This window comes from Syngnathus typhle, linkage group LG20 (genome assembly GCF_033458585.1).
Source record: "Syngnathus typhle isolate RoL2023-S1 ecotype Sweden linkage group LG20, RoL_Styp_1.0, whole genome shotgun sequence".
Classification (NCBI taxonomy): Eukaryota; Metazoa; Chordata; class Actinopteri; order Syngnathiformes; family Syngnathidae; genus Syngnathus; species Syngnathus typhle.
In genome coordinates, this window is record NC_083757.1 from 8,204,263 (window position 1) to 8,224,368 (window position 20,106).

Below are 20,106 nucleotides of genomic sequence, written 5' to 3' on the forward strand. Positions count from 1 at the left end.
CGTCAGTCAATATAAATTGCTGCACCATTTGTTTTCAAATGTCGTCCTGAAAAGGTGAGCACGAGCAAAATGCTAGTTTCATTAGGTAGTCTATGGCCTTTTTTGGTGGTGTTTTTTTTTCTTTTTTCTGTCTTTGACACAAACTATCAAGGCAGGGCGACCAAATGCAGCAGCACACTGCTAGACAGGAAGTTGGCTCCTCTGAGCGAATCGTCTTTGGTTTTAAAATAACTATAAAAATTCAGCGATCTTGGTCCAAAATGATACAAACCTATTGAAATGAAAAGGAAAATTACTTTATAATAAAAGCAATTGAATTTGTTTTTCACCTTTTCATGATGGCAGGGTAGGCTTAGGCTCCCTTGTCTCCTCTGACCGCACGTCCCTGGTTTAAATAGTAGTCAGCTGCTGAGCAGAGGCGGGTGCAGGTGATTGAGGTGATGAGTGGACGTGGTTACGACTGACAGCCACAGCCCCGCCCGAACGAGGGAGGGCCCGGCAGTGCAACATCGATACGTCACAGGTTGGCCACCCCTGTAGCGATCATGCCGCCGGCCCACACCCGCGCGCGCACAGCATACAACCACGGGCAGAGACCAGGCCCCGCCCCGCGGCCACACGCCCTGGTAGGAGCGCATGCACACTCATCAGTCACCTCCGCTCAAACCGTAGACCAACTTTCCTCCACTGGAGCCATGCTGTTCCACCTAGCTCCAATCACTCATTCAAATAAACACACACGGGGATCCCCAACTTCTTCACACGCATGCACAAACACACAGAAGGACGACAACAGACAGACGTTAAAATTTCACAGACATCATGCACAAACACATTCAAGATTCAAGAGTTTTTATTCGCCATGTTTGAGCGTGCCAAACAAGGAATTTGACTCCGATAAATCACACTCTTTGTTCAACATTTAGGTGACTAACACTCAGGACATGTGAAAAATGGCAAATATTCTCAAACATCCCCTGATGTTAAACTCCCAAAAGGGCAAGGAAAAACTCAAAACTCCAGCTAGGGGAAATGAGAAACCTTGAGAAGAGACCACAGATGGGAAGGTCCCTCTTCCAGGATGACCAGGCTGCAATGGATGCAGAGAGGACACATAGTACAAACAGTGTAGACAAATTCAAAAAAGGTGTGGAGAGCAGCATGTTATTGCACAGTAATGACTCTGAGACTCTAAGAGTGGTGTGAGTTCATCAGAGCAACAGCCTGGGGGAAGAAGCTGTCTCTGTGTCTGCTGGTTTTGGCGTACCGAGCTCTATAACGCCGTCCGGAGGGGAGTAGATCAAACAGACTGCAACCTGGCTGAGAAGGGTCTGTAGAGATGTTCCTTGCACGTTTCTTGGTCCTGGACAGGTACAAGTCTTGGATAGATGGGAGGTTGATTCCAATGATCTTTTCTGCAGTCCTGATTGTCCGTTGCAGTCTGTGCTTGTCTTGTTTGGAGGCCGATCCAAACCAGACAGTGATGGAGTTGCAGAGGACAGACTGGATGATGGCAGTGTAGAAGGTCTTCAGTACGCAGTCTCATCACCGTCCTGGATCAGTCCGATGAGAGTGGTGTCGTCTGCATACTTCAGGAGCTTCACAGGAGAGTCACCTGAGGAGAAATCATTGGTGTAGAGAGAGAAGAGCAGTGGGGAGAAGACGCACCCCTGAGGGGCTCCAGTATTGGTGGTCCGGGTGTCAGATGTCATGCCCCCCAGCCTCACACGCTGTCTCCTGTTGGTCAGGAAGCTGGTGATCCACTGACAGGTGAATAAGAACAGCAGTCAATTCTTCCAATCTGGTAACCAATTTAGCTTCAGTTTTTTTGTAACAATGCCACACATCAGTTTTGTGATCATCAGTAGGGAAGTGTCCAGATCTTTGAAAGTTCTTTATCCAAGCAGTCATTTCTTTTTGTTTTTCATCGTGCTCTTTTGGCGGAAACAGAGGCGTAGCCAAGCCGGGGCGAGCCGGGGCGGCGCCCCGGTTATGACTCCCTGCGCCCCGGTTGAAAAAAATCGAGCTTTCTCGATTCTTCATTTTCATGCCGTTTTTTTCTTTCGGTCTTGCGCGAATGTGCTTGCGCTATTCTATGTGCGCGATGTTATCCATTTACCGTTTGCCTCCCGGACCCGGATGTTGTTTTAGCGATCAGCCAACGGCGTGGGTGATGTTCGATTTTTTTTCCTGTGGGCGTGCGCCCCTACTGGAAAAATTCCTGGCTACGCCTCTGGGCGGAAAGTTTTCCACTTGAATTGCAACTGCAGCACTCAGTTGAGCTCGCACACTCTTATCTGCCAATGAGAGTGCTTTCAAATCAAACCAATCTTTTCTTGCGATCAAATTCACCTACTATTTTCGTAATTAATCCAAATTAGCACTATTACCGTAATTTTAGGACTATGAGTCGCTCCGGAGTATAAGTCGCACCAGCCATAAAATCCCCAAAAATGTGGAAAAAAACCCATGTATAAGTCGTTCCGGAGTATAAATCACATTTTGGGGGGCAATTTATTCGACAAAATCCAACACCAAGAAAAGACAAACGAGCAACAACAGGCTAAACGATACGGTATGCTAAAGTGACAAACACAAACGAGGAGCTGAGAACGGGCCTGACGTAACATTCAGTTATTTAAAAAAAACTTTTACATAAATAACACGTTTATAAAACCATCTGTGTCACTCCAATTCATTAAATCCATCGATCGTCCTTTGTCAATAATGCCGTGTGCCGCGCCGCAGTTCAAATAATTCCACAGCCCCATACAACGACATATAAACTATTAGGGGTGTAAATCTCGGGTTTTGTCACGATACGATATAATATCGATATAAAGAACTACGATACGATATTTGCCGATATCTTAAAGCCTGCTGCGATTCATTCACGATATATCGCGATATAGTGCTCTACGATCGATATATATATTTTTTTTTAATAAAAAATATAGAACAATATCCTGATTTATAACAATTCATACGCAAAATCAACAAGGTACTGCAAACTTTTTATTTAGGAAATTACAAGAGTATTGTAGTATACAAAGTGCTTACTTTAACACTGAACTTTGATGTGGTGTTTTTTCTTTAAATGTGCGGCGAGATTTGTGCTCCCTGAATATTTGATCACCGCATGGCAGGATTTACAAACTGCACGTGTCTTGTCCGTTGAGCCATCTTTTCTTTGGAATCCAAAGTGCTTCCAAACGAATGACTTGAAGCCTAAAGGAGAGCAAATTTCCTCGTCTTTTTTGGACACTAGCCATAGCACCAGCCCAGGAGCCGCGTACTAGTTGTCGCCTCCCCTTTCACCTGCGTGCTCTGCTCACAACACAACAACGCCGCGCACTGCTCCCTGCTCCCGGAAAGAGGAAGCAAGCAACAATGAACTGGATTTCAAAATAAAGTCGCGTCTAATGTCCGAGGTCAAACACGGCGATATAAATCGATGTTTACCTTTAGCATCGATGCCAATAAATCGTAGAGCATTATATCGATTAATCGATGTGTATCGATGTATCGTTACACCCCTAATGTGAAGTGATAAACTATACTAAAAATAACATGTGAAGTGGTCAACTATACTTGTAAGTACCGTTTTTTTCCATGTATAATGGGCCCCCATGTATAATACGCACCCTAAAAATGGCATGTCGATGCTGGAAAAAAGCCTGTACCCATGTATAATACGCACCCAAATTTTGACTTTTTTTTTTTTTAAAGTCCCAATGATCGTCACACACGCATCTGGGTGTGGTGAGATTTGTCCTCTGCATTTGACCCATCCCCGTGTGATTTTGATCCATCCCCTGGGGGAGAGGGGAGCAGTGAGCAGCAGCGACTCGGGAATCATTTGGTGATCTAACCGCCCAATTCCAACCCTTAATGCTGAGTGCCAAGCAGGGAGGCAATGGGTCCCATTTTTACAGTCGTTGGTATGACCCGGCCGGGTTACTTAAGTCCGTAAACGTAAAATTATTTCAGAAAAAAGATCATCTTTGGGAACAACCGGATGTTATTCTGCCGGTCAGTATCACTGCGCATGCAGTAGCAAACTCGATAGCGAAGAAATATGTGAGACTCTCAACGGCATCACCAATATTTGAGTGATGTTCCAGTTATTTATCACAATTATTTATTATTATAATAATATATATAATATATATAATAATTATTTATTATTCACAATTGTCATGGTGATCTTTCTGGTGATTTCTTAACTAGGCTGGATGTATTTTTTTTGTTGGCGTTGATTTCTCCGACTGCTGAGAAAGGCACCACCGCGATCTGTTAGGTTAAAATGAAAAGAGAGGAAAGTGACGTTGTAAAGAACCATCCGTGACTAGATTTTCTTCAAAAATTGTTGTACCATGATTTTCTTCAAAAAAAAAAAGAAACCCATGTATAATGCGCACCCCAGATTTTAGGACAATAAATTAGTTAAATCTTGCGCATTATACATGGAAAAAAACGGTAAGTGATGTGTTAATGATCAAGTCAAATTTGTGAAAAAAAACGCTCCTGAGTAGTATAGTATAAGTCAAACCCCCCCCCACCCAAACTATGAAAAAACGCGATTTATAGTCCGAAAATTACGGTAGTAAAAAAAAGGATTGACACCAGAGTGCCCCCTGCTTCTTTTTCATGGCGTTTGTTACATTTGTTTTGTCGTTTAATGTGGGTTTGTCCGACAGTTTTGTGTGTTCGTCTCGTCGCACCGGGTTGTGCTACAAGTACAGCGGGCTGGTTCAGCTCGACATCGGCGGAAGCGAGTTTTGTGGCGATCTGGACTTTGAAGCAGGGAGATTAAAGGCGCTCGGTCTGCTCCGTCCTGAAGCGAGAGCGGGGGCGTCCGGGCCAGGCTGGCGGCCAACCCAGCTCGACACCGGCCGTGCCTTCCTTTCTTCGGGCGAACGTTCGATCGCTGGGCATCAACATGCCTGCTGAGATCTATGAAACGGACAGTGCGTAACTGCTGTGCATCTGGAGCGGCTAGCGTGCTATCGGGCGGACCGGGCCATTGTACGAGGGGGAACATCGCGAGGGGGTGGAATGCGTGTCTACATCCGTGACGAATGGTGCCGGGACTCTGTGGTGGGATGCAAGCACTGCTCGCCTCTGGCGAAGTTTGTGATCTTCAGGCTTTTGGCGTCCTGAACTCTCTCCCCCGTTGTTTACTTGTATGTTACTCGTGTACTGTGTCTCGTCACCGTGGGATGGAGGAAACGTAATTTCGATTTCTTTGTGTGTCTTGGCATGAAGGAATTGACAATAAAGCTGACTCTGACTCTGATTTACCAGCAGGTGGCAACACCCGCCCATACAAGTCAGTTGTGTGTGTGTGTTTTTAGTGCATGTTTTGCGGAGACTTTTTGTGTACGCGGGTTTTCTGGACGTGTGTGTGTGCGTGCGTGTTGTTTTGTGTGCGTGTGTGTGTGTGTGCGTGCGTGTTGTTTTGAGTTTATCGTGTTGCTACATGCGTGTGTTATTTTCGCCCGTGTTTTTGTGTTCGTGTCTCTTCGTAGTTTTGCGTTTCTCAGTTCTTGTTTGTGTACTTAAGAGTGTGTTTGCATATTTGGGTGCATGTCTATATGTTTCTTTTTGGGTATATGCCTCCGTGCCTGACTGACTGTATGAGAGAATGTCAACGCGTGTGTCCCTTGGAAGTGTTGTGTCCACAAGTGACAACACGTGTGTGTGTGTGTGTGGTGCGCGTGTGTGTTTGCGTGCGTGTGTGTGTGGTGTCGGGAGAAGGTGGCGGTTCCCACAGTTGAGCTCGAATTTGTAACCCAATCTCCGTGTGAGTGACGCTCCGCTCCCTCTGTTGTGTGTGACTTTGTGTGGGATATTTCCCCTCACAGACCCCTCAGGATCAGTTTACCATGTCAACACCAGGGGATGGACAGCAGCAGCAACCGCACGCGCACACACACACACACACACACACACACACACACACACACACACGCACACACACACGACACTATATATAGAACATGACGTTATGGGGTGCTGTGTATTAATGTGCTTTTGGTTTATCTGTATTTTTCTATTATTGTGTATGTTTTTGTGAATGTGTGTGTGCGTGTGTGTGTGCACGCCTGTACCTGTGTTTAAGCACTGTTAGGCTACGGATTTTAGTTATTGATCTGACTCCAAATTGCGATCAACATTAAACACAAGAATTGTTATGTCCAAATCCACACACTAGTACACCTAACAATTTTGCGAGTTCGTTCTGTCAAAGAGAAGACCAGGAGATCAATTAGGCCAAATTTACCAATTGTTTAATCCTGACAAAGCAAGCTAATACAGGCGCCTGGGTCCTTAACACCAAAATACTCGTGTGCCTTCGTGACCATCAAAGACAACACATTCTTCCGGGTTGCCCAGTTTTAAAGAAACACAATATGAATATTCAAGCATGCAAAATATTGTGTGGTGATTGGTCGATGGTTGATGGTCATCTCCTCCTCGTTTGGGTTTTCCCCTGCTCAGCACAGGTGTCTGGACCACAAAGACGAGTTGTTATTCGCGTTCCTCACCGGCCTTGAGATATCCTCCCTGTCTGGACCTCCTGTTCCACAGTACTTTGAAGAAAACAAATTCATGTCGTCTGCACATTCCTTTCCACTTATTAAGCGACCACACTACTACTAGAAATTATATTGATATGATTATATGTGTCTAACGCAGCCTTAATCAAATGGGTTTGCAAACTGCCGAAAGTACATTTCCCTTTAGCACGTAGATGTGCGTGGGCGCACCTCAGCTATCAAGTGTCTGCATATTCAAATGTGTAGGCGTGTTTATCAGCAAGAGGGGGGAGACAGCTGGCGTGAGGCTGGGAAAGATTTAGGTTGGCCTTCAGAGGTCAAACAAAATGACTAAAATGTGGGACTTAGTTCAGCCACGAGAAGTCGGAAATGAATGGGCGTGCGCCGATTTAGAATGTCGGCGCATCCTCCTGCAGGTACGCCCTCGTGAGATCTGAGGAGGGATAATGGTGGTCTGTTCAAAATTAAAATGTCCAACTAAAGGTGTGTTATAGCAGAGCTTTGTTAGCTTTTGATCATCTTGTGCCCCCCCCCATCGACACCCTCAAAGCTCTGTTAAAAACCACCGACGTGACTTTTCAAGATCAATTATGCAATTCCTGTTCGCTTATCAGGTCTGCCCCTCCCTACTTTGATCACACAGCCCGAGGCCCGCCGACTAATTAGTGAGTTGCTATCCATTAGTCTCGATTACACCAAACATCAAATAGATGGCGCGCTCTGATTTACGTCCGACGTCCGTTTGCTCCACTTCAAAGGCAAACACGCTGTCTGCGCCGTCCGCCGCCGCGTGACCGCCGCCCGGTGGGAATGTTGAGCCGCCGCCTGGTGCGTGACGTGGGAGCGCGGCCCAGGAGGCCAACGGGATACTTGACATTCCTGCGCTGGCTGGGGGACTGTGAGAAAGATGTCTTCAAAAATCCCCCGCAGCACTCTGCAGTTAATAATGGATGTTAGAGCTGTCCCGCACAAATTCAGTGTGTTCAATTCTACGAAGTTGCGCTGGCCAAATCATGCGGAAGTGTGCAGAGCGTGCCGGATGCAGTATGAGCACATCTTCATTGGTCCCAAATTATTAGCATTGGTGGCTAACTCTGCCCCCTGACAACTGAATACACTTCACCTACTTTCCCATGCTGTCACAGGTTGTGGGCGCAGTTGTCGCACGCACACACACAGCCTGTTCTGTGTGTGTGTGTGTGTGTGTGTGTATGTGTATGTGTTGTCCACAACGGTGCACTACTCGGATACGTTGAAACAGGTGAGGCCACCAGGGGGAATTCCGTGCGCATGGTTGTGTTAGTGTGACACAACAATGACCAAACATGCGTGTGCCTGCGTGTGTGGTGGCCTCAGTAAGACTGGATAGCCTTGTGAGGCCTCCTGTTTGTTTCACTGTGCCGATTTGCCGTCTTTGTGTGTGCACACGTTTCAAGTGTTGGCATTAAAAATTTAAACCCTTCCTGCTTTTCTTGCAGATAAAAAAAATCTCAAGTTCATACTAGCCGTGTTTGTTTCTTTGCGACACTTTTATGGCGCGGGCCGTCCGAGATAGGCGGCGGCGCCCGCGCATGGGGTTCAGGCCCAAGGCGCTCGACTGTCACGTGTCGAAGAGTCAGGTTGCGAGCCGGCCTGCAGACACTGCCAAATTCATGAATAATGACACTTTGTTATGATTTTGTAGGAAATGGTAGGAAACCGTGAGCAGGCAGAATTGAAAGCAAACGCCCGTCTAATTTGCCCTGGGCGGGCCTCTTCCAGGGCACCCGCGTCTCTCTTGGGGCTGCCTCGTTTTCTTTTCTCAACGTCCCAAATAAGACTCGCACAGAAATAGCTGTGAGATTGCGCGGCGGCCATCGCGGCCTTCTGAGAGGCGGTGGCCGGCCGGCGGCAGAGATTTCCACTGTGCCGCTTGGCGGGAACACACGCACAAAGATGCAAAGATGCCCACAATGTCGAGATTGACGTAAAAAAAAAAAACAGATAATCAAAGAGACCCACTCCCCCCGAGGGGGACAATTCACAAAGCCTTGAAAATAGATGGCAATGTTTTGTTTATTGACAACTTATCAGCAAGTTTGCATCGTGGTCACTCAACAAACGCCTCATCGGGCTGCGCAAGATTTTACAATGTGAGGTGAAAATGCACGTTCAGTTCAGGTTACTGTGACATTTCCAATGATGTCGTGACTACTGAACTTGAATCATTATTGGAATTTGCCATCCTTTCAACATCGGTGGCAGCCTTTCCCAGCACAAACAATGCTTTGTATCCCACAAAGGAAGCCCTCATCCCGGCTTTGGGGGCCCCGCCGCGCCGCAAAAAAAAAGATTCCAAACCCAGAGAAAAAGCCCCAGGTCACCCCAACCGCAACCCGGCGAGGTGCCAAGAAGGAACATCTGTGTAACTTGGGCGAGGGGGTGGTGGGCGACAGGGCGTCCCCACGCGAGGGTCCTCACAATGACAAGTCATGTTGCAGGAAGTGGCGGGTGAGCCAGAGCCTGACCTTGGCCTGTCAATCAACAAAAGCGCACGACCACCCATTTCGGTTCTTGCTGACCTTGACTGAAATTGACACGTAACAGACACGTAACGTCGTTGACCATTTTCACTTGAGTACGGAAATTGTACTGATGTTTGTTGCCGCCCTTCCATTTCGACTGGCTGATGATCTCCTTGTTCTGGGCCGTCACACTCCACGCACACGCACACGCGCACACACACACGCACACACAGGGGCGTGTGTGTTGCGCAAGCGGCGTGCCTCATCGCAAGCACGCATCGATAACCGCAAGCGTGCACGGCGCGAACAAAGCAAGTATGTGCGGTCGTCGGCCGAGTCACGTCAAAGCATTTCTCATACGGCTGTCACGTGACTTTGTCATTTGCCGCAGCTTCAAATGTGGGATCGCAAACATGAAAGCCGGCGAGGCTAGCACATGCGGCCTAATAACGTCATAGCGGCAAACACCTCCAGGAAAACCAGGCCGAGACCCGCTCCGTGTTTTTGCTTTTGAAAAACATGTCGGGGTTGGAGCGAATCGTAAAAGATTCGATTTAAATTCAACTGATTTGTATCTTGGCACAACTAAACCGTATCACTTTGAAATTGTTGTTTTAGTTGTGTTTGTTGGCAGCCTTGCCAGACACAAACATGACACAAGTTAGCTTCATCTGTGCGAGGTCAGCTGATGTGTGTGCATGCGTGTGCGTATGTGTGTATATTGCTCTTTGTTTTCCTTCCATGGGAAACAGTCGTGGGGGGGCTCTCTCACAGACGCACACTGTCCTACTACAAGCGTGTGTGCATGTGTGTGCGTGTGTGTGCGTGTGTGTGTGTGTAGCGGACAGCTGTGCCGATAGCTGCCAGCCGTTGTTCCGTACGCACACACTGCATGCCACCTCCCCCGATATTCTCACGAGTATGTGTGTGTGTTCTGGTCTTTCCACGCTTGTTGGCACAAAGGCTCAAGCAGTCAAGCGTCTGTCTTTGAGTGTGTGTTTGGTGTCCTCTTGTCACCGATGCACTCCGGACGTGTCTTCTTGTCACCAATGCACTCCCGACGTGTCGCTGTTGAGTGTGTGTGTGCGTGTGTGTGTGCGTGCGTGCGTGCGTGCGTGCGTGTGTGTGTGCGTGCGTGCGTGCACGTGCGTGTGTGTGTTTCCATGCATGCGTGCGTGCGTTTCCTTGTCTTTTGCTGTGTGGGGACACAACCCCTGACATGACTCCCTTTATCTCGAGTGTCGTGTTGTATGCCCCTGCTTGATTGTGGGAAGGTGTATGTGTGTGTGCGTGGCATGTTTGTCCATGTGGGGAGCACATGTCATCTCAAGAGAAGCCAAAAGTGGTTTGACACGTCGCACACCAATCAGAATCAGACAGGATTTACCCGCCTTTTCTCCCACGGACTGGGGTACGGGGGGACGAGGGGACACGGCGAGGTGGGATCAGACATCACAAGACTACGCTAATCATCGCCATTGTTGGGAAATGTCTACGCAAACCCTCTGGAGAGAAACAAAAAAGGGGGATGAGGCGGGGGAGACAGACAATCGAGGCTGATGAAAGACGCTTCGAAGGTTTAGAAGGAGAAGAAGAAAAAAAATCAAACCAGGTCTGCGGCCTCCTCAAATCTGGAAGAATTGAGAATGCCACCAGACAGCATATGCTGAGCTTTTCTTTTGCGGTTGGTATAAAAAAAAATAAAAAATAACACGACGTGACATGTAATCGCATTCATATCGAACACACGCAACACAGAATTTGACGGGCATTGTTTTGGTTCCCAGGGGCTCGTCTGACCCGTCGCCATTACCGGGGTCAGAAGGAGCGACGACCCCCCGCTTTCGCCCCAGCGTGGCATTTTTCTCCTTCTTCTTCTCCCGCCTACCTCTGCCGCCGTTCCCACCGAGGCCAGCAGGCCAAGTATCAAACGCTAAAAGCTGCACCCGCCGTTCAGGCTGAATTAGCGGCTCAACATGACGGATTAGACGTCAACGCGCACGTGCCATAGGAAAACCCCCGCCATACTAGCCTTAAAAAACATTTTGAGTTTTCCCCCCAAGAAATGATCATGAATATAATCCATTTAAAAACCAATTCAAATTTTTAAAAAAGGATTTCCCCTCATCCTGAATGCCGCAGCTTTTGAATTACCGTTTTTTTCCGTGTATAATGCGCAAAATTTAACTAATTTATTGTCCTAAAATCTGGGGTGCGCATTATACATGGGTACAAATTTTTTACATTTTTTATTTTTTTATTTATTTTTTTTATTTTTATTTTTAAAGAAAATCATGGTACAACAAAACCAACAACAGGACTGACCGACAAAGTCGTGGAACAAAAAGACAGGGTGACATTACCAAAGACAGGAACAGAAATCAAACAGACATCATGACAGTAACACATGCAATGATCCGACGGCGAGCGAGGGGCAGACAGGACTTAAATACAAAACCCGTTACATTGATTGAGGTGACACAGGAAGGGAGGGGCGACGCGAACAGAAACTATGGCAACCTAGACACATAGCAAAACTGGGGACGAGACATGACAAATCTCCCTCGAAATAAAACTTGAAATCACCTTTCTTCTTGTTTGTTGTCAATCGCGCATCGCATTCAGCCATCCTGCCCAACACACTTAGTCAGTAAAACTCATAATTGACGACACATCGTTTGATGCGATGGTGCAATCCTTGATGGCGTGTTATTGTCAAATGCTGTTTGTTTTTTAATCTCCATCGCGGACCGGACGTCATACCGAGGCAGTATCACTGCGCATGCGCACTATGGATCCGATGCGCAGAACGGATGCGCAAGTCACGTCAGCTATATAAAGAGCAAGAGTTCAGTTTTCTTCCTATTAGTTTCAATTCACAGTTTAATTAGCAGTTTCAATCAGCAAATAACAAAATGCGTATTACAGGTAATATTTTATTTCACAACACTTTGCCTTGTTCCTTTTGTCTCTGCTGTTCACTTCAAACACGCTCCATAAGAACGCAATGCTCTCGTATCAGACGCTTGCTCGATCACCTGCTCGTTTGCTGTCTGTCACAATGTACCCTACACAAATCCAAAACATTTGTTGCGGCTCCGAGTCACAACGAGGGGCAAGTTTTGGTTTCCAAGGGTGTTTTTATTCCTCTTCAACTTCTCTCCCATACAGAGCCGCCTTTTTCACATATCCGCACGCTTTTTTCACATGTCCGCACTGATCGCGGTGGTGCCTTTACGGGCAGTTGGAGAAATCATCGCCAACAAAAAAAAATACATCCAGCCTAGTTAAGACCATACCAAAGACTATAAATATGGGACCCATTGCCTCCCTGCGTGTGTGACGATCATTGGTACTTAAAAAAAAAAAAACGAAAAAAAAAAAAATTGGGTGCGTATTATACATGTGTACAGGCTTTTTTCCAGCATCAACATGCCATTTTTAGGTTGCGTATTATACATGGGGGCGCATTATACACGAAAAAAACGGTAACTAACAACTAAGCGGAAGTGTCAGCTTGCCACTTCCTCAATACCAGCATGTGTGTGCGTGCGTGCGTGCGTGCATGTGTGTGTGTTAATATTAGGGCACCAGCTAACAGTGCCAATAGGGAAGCGACAAATTGAACAATGACCCCTCAGCACCCAACATTACAAAGGACAATATGAGTCACATAAACACGTGCAACGGTGTGGTGTCACACACGTCTAGCAGAATTAGGCGCCGCTTTCTTTAGGAGGAACAAGCGAGTTTGCGAAACAATAAGTAACCTCCACATATTGTTTTGCCTGCAGGCGCCATTGCTACCGCCACCTTAGCATTAGCATGTTAGCATTTGTCAGCCACTTGTTGCTTCACTACATTTTTGTTGGTTGATGAGCCACCAGGGTAAAAATGCTCGAGTTTTGCGTAAATGCTAAACTGATGGAGTCCAGCCTATGTTGCCACTCTGATGCTATATAGTATATACCAGGGGTGGCCAACCAGTCAGAGACTAACAGCCACATTTTTTACTGTGTCATCGCAAAGAGCCACATCATACACATGAGCACACATGACAACCCCCCCCCCCCACACACACACACGCACACACACACACGCATGCGCGCACACACACACACACACACCTCTGCTCAGCCAAATTTATTGTGTGACATTATTTTGTCACGCACCAACATGATAATGACAAATTGACTCCTACAGTACTAAAACCACAGACCAAAGACCACATTTTCAACAATGAACATTGTGTGCATTGTCTCACACAGACAAAGTCTCAGTTCAACAAATTCCACAAACAAAAACATAAGTTTTTTCACTTACTATGTGTGGCGGGACAGACCATTCGTTTTAGTTTGTCGTTTTCAGGAGACAAGATTTCAATAACGTCACTGAGGCATATTTTAACGAACTCCACTTCATTGCATGGCTTTTTAGCCCGTGCAATGTTCCAAGCCAGTTGAAACAATGCAAGTGTGACAGTCTCTGAGTGCTTCGTAATTTTTTTGAAAAACTGTACCTATTTTTCTGCCTGACTTTTCAAAGTGTCCAAATTTGTGCTTGCGAAATTCAGTCCCTTTTGCAAAGTCCTTATCAATATTGGCATGAAGTGAGCTGAAGTGGCGCTGAACATTTGAAGCTTTTAAATGCGCTAATGACGTCCGACATATCAGCCAGAATGGCTTGCCATAGCGTTCAACAAAAAACAACTTTAACTCTGTTAAAAACGTCCTGTGTTCATCGTCATATATTCGTTTAGCTGTGCATTTTTTCCTTGCCATTTTGGCCGGGTTGACCACTAGGGGTGTAAATTGCGGGTTTTGTCACAATAAGATATCATATCGATACAAAGAACTACGATACGATATTTGCCGATATCTTAAAGCCTGCTGCGATTCATTCACGATATATCACGATTAGGGGTGTAAATCGCGGGTTTTGTCACGATACGATATAATATCGATACAAAGAACTACGATACGATATTTGCCGATATCCTAAAGCCTGCTGCGATTCATTCACGATATATCGTGATATAGTGCTCTACGATCGATTTTTTTTTTTTTAATAAAAAATATAGAACAATAACCTGATATACAACAATTCATACGCAAAATCAACAAGGTACTGCAGACTCTTTATTTAGGAAATTACAAGAGTATTGTAGTATACAAAGTGCTTATTTTAACACTGAACTTTGATGTCGTGTTTTTTCTTTAAATGTGCGGCGAGATTTGTGCTCCCTGAATATTTGATCACTGCATGGCAGGATTTACAAACTGCACGTGTCTTGTCCGTTGAGCCATCTTTTCTTTGGAATCCAAAGTGCTTCCAAACGAATGACTTGAAGCCTAAAGGGGAGCAAATTTCCTCGTCTTTTTGGACACTAGCCATAGCACCAGCCCAGGAGCGGCGTACTAGTTGTCGACTCCCCTTTCACGTGCGTGCTCTGCTCACAACACAACACGCGCAGTGCGCTCCCGGAAAGAGGAAGCAAGCAACAATGAACTGGATTTCAAAATAAAGTCGCGTCTAATGTCCGAGGTCAAACACGGCGATATAAATCGATGTTTACCTTTAGCATTGATGCCAATTAGGGGTGTAACGATACCTCGATACTAGGGGTGTAACGATACATCGATACACATCGATTAATCGATATAATGCTCTACGATTTATTGGCATCGATGCTAAAGGTAAACATCGATTTATATCGCCGTGTTTGACCTCGGACATTAACGCGACTTTATTTTGAAATCCAGTTCATTGTTGCTTGCTTCCTCTTTCCGGGGGCAGTACGCGCCGCGGCGTTGCTGCACATGAAAGGGGAGTCGACAACTAGTACGCGGCTCCTGGGCTGGTGCTATGGCTAATGTCCAAAAAGACGAAAAAATTTGCTCCCCTTTAGGCTTCAAGTCATTCTTTGGAAGCACTTTGGATTCCAAAGAAAAGATGGCTCAACGGAAAAGACACGTGCAGTTTGTAAATCCTGCCATGCGGTGATCAAATATTCAGGGAGCACAAATCTCGCCGCACATTTAAAGAAAAAACACATCAAAGTTCAGTGTTAAAGTAAGCAATTTGTATACTACAATACTCTTGTAATTTCCTAAATAAAGAGTTTGCAGTACCTTGTTGATTTTGCGTATGAATTGTTATAAATCAGGATATTGTCCTATATTTTTTATTAAAAAAAGAAAATCGATCGTAGAGCACTATATCGCGATATATCGTGAATGAATCGCAGCAGGATTTGAGATATCGGCAAATATCGTATCGTAGTTCTTTATATCGATATTATATCGTATCGTGACAAAACCCGCGATTTACACCCCTACTCGATACACATCGATTAATCGATATACCGTTTTTTTCCGTGTATAGTGCGCAAAATTTAACGAATTTATTGTTCTAAAATCTGGGGTGCGCATTATACATGGGTACAAAAAATTTTTAAATTTTTTTTTTTTAATTTTTTTTTTTTTTTTTTTTTTTTTTTAGAAAACAAAACCAACAACAGGACTGACCGACAAAGTCGTGGAACAAAAAGACAGGGTGACATTACCAAAGACAGGAACAGAAAGCAAACAGACATCATGACAGTAACACATGCAATGATCCGACGGTGAGCGAGGGGCAGACAGGACTTAAATACAAAACACGTTACATCGATTGAGGTGACACAGGAAGAGAGGAGCGACGCGAACAGAAACTATGGCAACCTAGACACATAGCAAAACTGGGGACGAGACATGACAAATCTCCCCCGAAATAAAACTTGTAATCACCTTTCTTGTTGTTTGTTGTCAATCGCGCATCGCATTCAGCCATCCTGTCCCAACACACTTAGTCAAAAAAATCCATAATTGACGACACATCGTTTGATGCGATGGTGCAATCCTTGATGGTGTGTTATTGTCAAATATTGTTTGTTTTTTATCTCCATCGCGGACCGGACGTCATACGGAGGCCGCCATTACAGATGCGCAGAACGGATGCACAAGACACGTCAGCTATATTAAGAGCGAGAGTTGTTTTCTTCCTATTAGTTTCAATTCACAGTTTAATTAGCAGTTTCAATCAGCAAATAACAAAATGCGTATTACAGGTAATATTTTATTTCACAACACTTTGCCTTGTTCCTTTCGTCTCTGCTGTTCATCCTAAAACACAAAGGCGCTCTTTAAGCAATGCGACAGTGAGCGCCCGGCGCGCTGCGGTTGCGCGACCGCACCAAATTAAGCTCCCTGCGCAGTGCGCACTGAGGTCCACTTAAATTTTAGAAAGTACATCAGGACTTTAAAAATATCTTCTAAATTTCAGCGACGGCTCTGTCACAATAATGCGCGGTCGGCGGCGCGCCACGGTTGAGCGTTCTCTCTCGCGCTCTCTCTCTCGCTCTCTCTCGCTCTCGCACACACGCGCACACACGCACACCGGGTATCATACGGAGGCCGCCATTACAGATGCGCAGAACGGATGCGCAAGACACGTCAGCTCTATAAAGAGCGAGAGTTCAGTTCTCCACCTATTAGTTTCAGTTCACAGTTTAATTAGCAGTTTCAATCAGCAAATAACAAAATGCGTATTACAGGTCGGTCATATTTTATTTCACAACACTTTGCCTTGTTCCTTTCGTCTCTGCTGTTCACTTCAAACACGCTCCATACGACCGCAATGCTCTCGTATCAGACGCTTGCTCGATCACCTGCTCGTTTGCTGTCTGTCACAATGTACCCTATACAAATCCGAAACATTTGTTGCGGCTCCGAGTCACGACGAGGGGCAAGTTTTGGTTTCCAAGGGTGTTTTTATTCCTCTTCAACGTCTCTCCCATACAGAGCCGCCTCTTTCCCGTGCGCGCACGGAGCGCGGTGGTGCGTTTACTGGCAGTCGGAGAAATCAACGCCACAAAAAAAATTACATCCAGCCTAGTTAAGACTATACCAAAGACTATAAAAATGGGACCCATTGCCTCCCTGCGTGTGTGACGATCATTGGGACTTAAAAAAATAAAAATAAAAAAATTCATTAAAAAAATTCATAAAAATTGGGTGCGTATTATACATGGGTACAGGCTTTTTTCCAGCATCAGCATGCCATTTTTAGGGTGCGTATTATACATGGGGGCGCACTATACACGGAAAAAAACGGTAATGCTCTACGATTTATTGGCATCGATGCTAAACGTAAACATCGATTTATATCGCCGTGTTTGCCCGCGGACATTAGACGCAACTTTATTTTGAAATCCAGTTTATTGTTGCTTGCTTCCTCTTTCCGGGAGCAGTGCGCCCGGCGTTGTTGTGTTGTGAGCAGAGCAGGCACGTGAAAGGGGAGTCGACAACTAGTACGCGGCTCCTGGGCTGGTGCTATGGCTAGTGTCCAAAAAGACGAGGAGATTTGCTCCCCTTTAGGCTTCAAGTCATTCGTTTGGAAGCACTTTGGATTCCAAAGAAAAGATGGCTCAACCGACAAGACACGTGCAGTTTGTAAATCCTGCCATGCGGTGATAAAATATTCAGGGAGCACAAATCTCGCCGCACATTTAAAGAAAAAACACGACATCAAAATTCAGTGTTAAAATAAGCACTTTGTATACTGCAATACTCTTGTAATTTCCTAAATAAAGAGTTTGCAGTACCTTGTTGATTTGCGTATGAATTGTTACAAATCAGGATATTGTTCTATATTTTTTATTAAAAAAAAAAAAAAAAATCGATCGTAGAGCACTATATCGCGATATATCGTGAATGAATCGCAGCAGGCTTTAAGATATCGGCAAATATCGTATCGTAGTTCTTTGTATCGATATTATATCGTATCGTGACAAAACCCGCGATTTACACCCCTAATGCCAATAAATCGTAGAGCATTATATCGATTAATCGATGTGTATCGATGAATCGTTACACCCCTATTGACCACCCCTGGCTTAGCGTCTTGTCAGCTTTTCTGGACCTAATAATAATAATAATAATAATTCATTATATTTGTATAGCGCTTTTCAAGAACCCAAAGACGCTTAATGGGCCCCCGTAGTCACAGTCGCCATTCATTAAAAAGCCAGCAAAACCAATCGCTCTGCCCTGTGTTCATCGTCATATATTCGTTTAGCTGTGCATTTTTTCCTTGCCATTTTGAGAGCGAAATTGGCACTCCTCAAATGGGTTTGTCCCTCCTACTTTGTGGGATTACACCTCACGCGCGTTTGACCAAAATACCATATTGAACTCAAGCAAAGCAAATACGCACGAAAAATAAACACAAATGTTGATATGAACGTAAAAAAAACGCATGAAACCAGCCAAAGATCCGCATGCGGCTCGCGAGCCGCGGGTTGGCCACCACTGGTATATACCTTCGAAGCCATAAAAATGCTCGCTTGCCTTTGACGAATAATCAAGCGTCTCCAGGATAGCAATATGGGCGGTAAGATGTGTGAAAGGGGCTGTCGTCACAGAAACCAGTTGCACAAACTCAGTGTCAGACGTCGTATTTCCTCTGGCGAAACGACAGGAAAACGTCAGTGCTCGCCTCTCAGACGCTTCAATTAGCATTCGCCGTTTTTAAGGTTAGGGCGACTTCCTGAAGGTCAGTCATCGGCATCACTCGTCATCCGTCATCCTCGTCGCTTTTTGCTAGGAGGTCCGAAGCAAAACAAACAATTAGCAGTGAGAACAAATATTGAACTCTCTATTGTGAAAAACTGCAGGAGTCATGCGGCATTACGTCACCTCAAGATTGAAAGTTGGGATGTTTTTTTGTGGAAATATGTAGTTGCCTTTGAGTAAGCCTGTTTTATTGAATATGGACGTTTGTTACCCCTTCAAAGTGGAACCTGATGACCTTTCAAAATCAAAGCTCATCACGTGTCTCAGGTCGCCTTGAAGCATACAAAATAAAAAGGCCAAGATTAGATCCAGACGCCCAAACGTCTCAGAAACCGCTATTGTCTGGAGTGCAATTTGGGTTGGTGGCCTGATTTGCAGACAGACGCATGGGGAGGGGGAGGCTGAGGCCGAAGGGGGTGTACCTCACCTTCAAAGGGCAGCCCGACTAATCACGATATGTGATGAGGCGCCAGAACAAAGAGTGGAGGGGCAGAAAATAACAGCGTGGGAACTCTGGCTGAACTTGAAATACAACAAATGAGCCCCTCCCTCAAAACATTCAGCTACTTCTTCCTGCTCGCTCACGCACACACCTGTGTTGATTGTGACAAGCGTGTGCATTTTTTACGTTCCCAACCAACAACCTGTGCAAACTCTGCTATGGATTGTTTTCAAATTCAGGGACCCCCCCCCCCCCCCCCCGTGGGAACACGAGGCCCCCCTCTTGTGTTCAAACACCGCAAAGTCGCTGTTAGACAACGAGGCATCATTGAGTTCCTGTGGGGGGGAGTCCGGGACGTGCCGGCTTCCTCCGGTTGCATCGGCGCTCCCGTCTCTGCTGCCTGCCTGCCTGCCTGCCTGCCTGCCTGCCTGCCTGCCTGCCTGCCTGCCTGCCTGCCTGCCTGCCTGCCTGCCTGCGCGTGTGCGTGCGTGTGTGCGCGTGCGTGAGTGAGTAGTATTGGATTACACGTTCACACGCTCGCTCGCAGACGGCCCGTCGCCCCGCCGACCAATTGCTTCATTCAGAGCAGAGCCGGAGGAGACGGCCGCCGGCTTCTGATTGGTTATCAGCGCCGGCCGGGGGGAACTTTCCCACGGCCGAACGAGTGCTGACAGCCGGCCAACCGCTGTCGCGGCCACCGGGACCGGCACGCAGACGCGGAAGGGAGGGGCGCAAGGGGCCCACACGGACCAAACGTCTATTGGACCGCTCTCACTTGCTCCCAAGATTATCTATTTAGGGGATGATGCATCACTGGTCAGGGCCCTTTGTTCCAGCTGCTTAATATTCAAATGTGGAGTTGAATTGGAGTCCCCTCGAGCTACCCTCATCTTCTTCTCCGTCTGTAACCCATAGCAGTTGGGAGTAGCACTTGTCGCGGCGTGGCCCACCGGTGTTGTGGCTTTATGCTCTGATACACTGTT

At 46.1% G+C, this 20,106-nt stretch overlaps 1 long non-coding RNA gene across 1 annotated transcript; it reads right to left on the reverse strand.

Annotated features, from left to right (window-relative positions):
- Positions 1–16,598: 16,598 nt before the first annotated feature.
- LOC133144796 (uncharacterized) lies at positions 16,599–19,540 on the reverse strand. Its single transcript, XR_009710771.1, has 2 exons — positions 18,805–19,540; positions 16,599–18,708 (listed from the first exon to the last, which is right to left on the reverse strand). It is a non-coding gene; the product is annotated as an uncharacterized LOC133144796 (long non-coding RNA).
- Positions 19,541–20,106: the final 566 nt, after the last annotated feature.